At 36.7% G+C, this 4,992-nt stretch overlaps 1 non-coding gene across 1 annotated transcript; it reads left to right on the top strand.

Moving 5' to 3' along the window:
• Positions 1-453: 453 nt before the first annotated feature.
• On the top strand, positions 454-556 carry MIR10193F (microRNA MIR10193f). The gene has a single exon (NR_161748.1). It is a non-coding gene; the product is annotated as a microRNA MIR10193f (primary transcript).
• The last annotated feature ends 4,436 nt before the right edge of the window (positions 557-4,992 follow it).

Raw genomic sequence — 4,992 nt, 5'->3', positions numbered from 1 at the left:
ACTCTTTGACAACAGGAAGTTCACACAGGGAAACCTTTGTCTCTACTTCCAAGTTAGACAAGATCATGTACACTTGAGCATCTTCTTTTAACGATTTCACAACTTGGTTGGCAGAGATAAACATCCTATCCTTACTCACTCCAGAATCATCAAACACCACGGTTTTATCAAAACAGTTTAACCAGACATGGTTGGAAAATAACCAGTTCATACCTAGAATAACATCAATTTGGCTCAAAGGCAAACAAACACTACTAGAAAATAAGCTTTTAACATCGGTTATTTAGGACTTTCAACATCGGTTATTAACTGATGTTGAAAGTACTGACGTTCAAAGTATTATCGTTAACATCGGTTTTTGAAAACCGATGTTAATGTAAAATAACAACATTGGTTATTTAAATAATCGATGTTATATAATAAGAATTACACAAAAAAGGTATATATGTTCATACCAACATTGGCCGTTAACATCGGTTTTTTACAAAAACTGATGTTAACTTCCAACGTTAACATTGGTTTTCTAAAAAAACCAATGTTAACTGTCAATGTTAACATCGGTTTTCTACAAAAACCGATGATAACGTTGACAATCAACATCAGTTTTTTAAAAATCGATGTTTTTAGGAAAAAAATTTAAGACATTATCAATTTTTTCAATAAACCCAAAAATTAACCTGCAAATTTTAAATCAAACCACACAACACAACATATATAATTTTCATTATGTTTTGAAACAGTTTTTAGCAGAAAATTTCCATGAGAAATTTATTAATAACTATGAATTAAAAGAATAGTTAATGTTAAAAGGAGACATGAATTGTAAAAAATGTAAAGCAAGTAAACTAAAATTACAAAATTGCCTAAACATCCTAAGTTTCATTTCTAACTTTCAAATAATAATTTGCCCACTGGATGCCAAGCGCCTTCAATCTCTCTGGTTCCAATGGTCTAGTATCATTGAAATACTGCATGATAAAATAAAACATAAGTTAACAATATAATACCAATCATAACAAAATCAAATTTGTTTGAATTAAACAATTACTGTTTCCCAATTATTCTTGAAACTTCCTAAGATTATAGTTGACATCCATTGCATCATGTAATACCCACACTGAGTGCTTCTTTTTGTCTATTACACTAAATTCATTATGAAATTTAGATATTCAACATTAACTACAAATTAGTCTACACAGACATAAAATATAAGTAGAAGCATTGTTTAAATCACTTACTTTAACAACAATCCACCTAGCACCAGCCTTGGATTTACTTTGTGGAGTATCATCAAGTCCTTTCAAAGCATTGTTGAATACAAACATGGATGATTATTGTACAATTAAAATATTGATGTTCCCGACTAATGCTAATGTAAGTGTATTGAAAAACAACACTGACCTGTTAATTATTCCTTTAAGGTAGTTGTCTGGCCTATTATGCAACGAACAAAACCAGATGACAACATTTTCCTTAAGCAAAATGACGACCATTTGCCAATGTGCACTGCAGTGAAGACCAATATAGGTTATTATGCTATTATACATTATTTAAATTCATTTGTTCACTTTAACTTACCTATTTAGGTAGGCTCCTAGGTACACATTCCTTTTAGAATTCTGCATCTAATTCTTCATGTAACTTTCTGATTCAAATTACGATTGCCCAGATCTCTGGATGGACTATGGCTCGAGGAATCCATACACATCGTCATTCCCCACTCGCATACTTGTCTTAGTCATATGCCTATTTTTGTTAACACAAAGAAAATTATGTATGAATTTAAAACAATAAGTTAGGCAATTAACAATAATCTAAATTGACTTACAGAATATGCAACTATATAACAGAGATGCTGAGACATTGACCACCGTGTGCTATTTCAGACAGACCTTCACGCTTTATGTACAAGGGGAAGTGTTCATTAAATACCCCGAACACGGTAGCATCCCACATAACCTACAATGGCTTCAGAAAAAATTGTGGGATGGTCAATGTCATCAGATATAGGGGATCATTGACCTCATGATTTGGCCTATCTGCAGGTTTTGCTGGTCCCTCAGCTCCCTGTTTATCCAACATAGTTAATTAACATAATTTAATTACAATGAACACTTTAATTGAAAAAAAGCATTTAATGACACTGAAATACCTGTTCTGATAAACGCTTGACTAGATGTGTCGGCCAAGCAAGGAAGGTGTTAGGTGTCTGCCCCACTAACTTAACCTCTTTAGTGGGTATAGGAATGGGAGCATCTACATCTCTAACCTCCTCCACACCAACCTTGACTTGAACATGCAACAAAGGAATATTGTGAACGGTTGTGGATCCCTCATAAACTCTTCCTAAGGCAACCAGGCGTGGAGGAATTTCTTCGGTGTACAACCTGCATTTGTTTGTGTCACCTGTGTCTGGATTGTTCCCTGAGGGATCAACACAACTCTCCTTTGTGCTGACACGAGCAGTTGAAGGACCCACCTCAGGCTCAGGAGGCAGTGCGAGTCCCTGTGATTGCATTTGCGACTGAAACTTGGACTGCATCTAGTTGAAGGATAACATTAGCTATCGAGTCACTTTTTCTGAGATCGACTCCTCCAGCTGGTCCCTGATTTGTTGCGTCAGCTACTCCAAGTCTTCGGGAGCCATGGAGGAAGATGTGTGGGAGGTCCTTGGAGCCGGTCCAAAGTATTGCTTGATCATGACTCTAGCTCCAGCAGGACGCACACGACCAGGGTGTTCTGGTCACCCAATGGCAGCAGTCAGTACATACTGACGTCCATGAGCGACAAACAAACCCTATGAGGTTTGGTCCTCCAATGAATCTTGCAAAGAACGCCCTGTGAGGTCTTGTCAACAATTTCCTTTACTGCCTCAGATTTCATTTACCCAGTTTTCTTGGTGCGGACCATCTTTCATTTCACATGTTCTCTGATGAGAGATAAAAGATCAATCACGGTGTTAGTGCTTTCGGATTGAGCAGCTTCCTCTAGTTTTTTTTGTTTTCTTCTCATCCATCAACTTATTTTCTAAATATTCATAACCCCTTCGAGACAACACGTGAGGGGCTGTGTTTTGCTTCTAGATGGCCTGTGTCTTTTTTCGCACATCCTACAAAAATTCAACATTAATGAAACTCATGATTACAATGTATTATAATAAGTGAATTTAAAGTTGAAAACAATGAAAATCACAAATTAGTTACCTCCCACGAAAGGTCTTTGCGGGTCTGACAAAATTGGGCCCACTTCTCCTTGCTAATGCCGTACTTTTCGCATACAGTGTCGTTGACACTTTCCTTGTCGGTTGTAAGTAGCCATTTCGAAATCAAATCAGACTTGAATTATCTCCATCGCTCCCCCACAGTTTGAAGTGTTTTCTTTTTTGTCCTCAGATCAGATGCTTCAGGGATATCAAATTCAGCCTGACAAACAAAAAATTACATTATATTGTTACTAAATTACAATTTGATTATCAATGAATAAAATGAAAGATTTAACTAAAATACCTGAATATCCTCCCATATCAAATCCTTCTAAGCAGCAGGGACTTGCTTCTAATTCTCGTATGTCACATCAACCTTATCACGAGCAACGATCCCCAAATATGTTCTTAACTTCTTGTTGTGGGGACCATCGACCTTCCTGGTTGCAGGATCGACATGGACCAGCGGTCTCTCGACCCCAACTGGTCTAGTCACCAATGATCTTAGCCGTGTGGCTTTTCTTGTCCGCTTCAAGGTAGACAATGACTATGATGCTGCACTAGGAGGAGGAGGAGGAGGAGGAGAACTGGGTGGTGTATCCATTTGCCTATAAAGAAAAAAAAATTAGTTAATTAACATTATCACAAAACTGAATAAGTTATGTAAATGAATGGACTGAAATGAAATACATAATAAGAAAATTACATTAGACGATGTTAACTAATTCTCCTTCATCATGATCATTATGATTAGCATTTACGTCGTCAGCTTCTTCTTCTTCGACGATGTTAGGCTACATTTGTATGGACAAAGGACTAACATAAGTATCAATGCATGAATCATCATCTTCAACATTAACACCAATTGTTTTCCCGTGTAGAACCACTGACCACTTTTCTTCACAAGGGTCTTGAACATCAAATACTTGTTTAGCTTGTTCTGCCATGATGAAAAAGTCATTCTATTAAGCGAGTTTCTTTAGATCTACCAACGTAAATCCTACATCATCGGTCCGCACACCGTTGTTGTTGTTAACCCATTTACATTTGAAAACACCGACAGTAAATTTGACATAGTTAAGCTCCCAAATTTCTTCAATGCACCCAAAGTAAGAGAGGGAAGCTACACATGGATTGTCATCATGTACACTGGCAAAGTGTTGAGATTCAGCCCTTAGGGTGACCCCACTGGTTTCCATTGTTTTCTCATCTTGTGCTTTTGTATAAAAGGAATACTTGTTTATATCGTATCCTTGCCAAGTTATAACATTTCTTTTAGACCCATCTACTAGCTTTCTTAACATTTCATAAGCATTATCATCAGCAAAGATTGTATCTTTAAACCAATCTAGGAACGTCTTGTTATGATTTTTCAAGACCCAGTTCTTTTTCATTTTTAGATTACTTTATTTCACTAAACCTTCATGTCGAAGCATGTATGGCAAAACTTCATTACTGTTATTCAACACATACAAGTTAGCTTGTTGCCAAGCTTGTACAGTTGGAGTGATAACAAGCAGTCCTCTTGAATCCTTATCGCCCACTCTTTCATCATGCCGAGACTCGGGAAGCCCAACAAGTTTAACTTTTTCAATGTACTCTGAACAAAATTCAATGACTTTTTCTGCAATGTACCTTTCAACAATAGATGCTTTCGGACGATGTAGATTCTTGGTATACCCTTTTAAGATCTTCATGTATCACTCAACCGGGTACATCCACCGCAAATAAACAGGACCACAACATTTGATTTCTTTAACCTAATGAACAATTAAGTGAACCATGATGTC

Source organism: Glycine max, chromosome 20 (assembly GCF_000004515.6).
Source record: "Glycine max cultivar Williams 82 chromosome 20, Glycine_max_v4.0, whole genome shotgun sequence".
Taxonomy (NCBI): Eukaryota; Viridiplantae; Streptophyta; class Magnoliopsida; order Fabales; family Fabaceae; genus Glycine; species Glycine max.
Note: the sequence above shows the minus strand (reverse complement) of the source record. Positions and strands in the feature narration are given on the sequence as shown.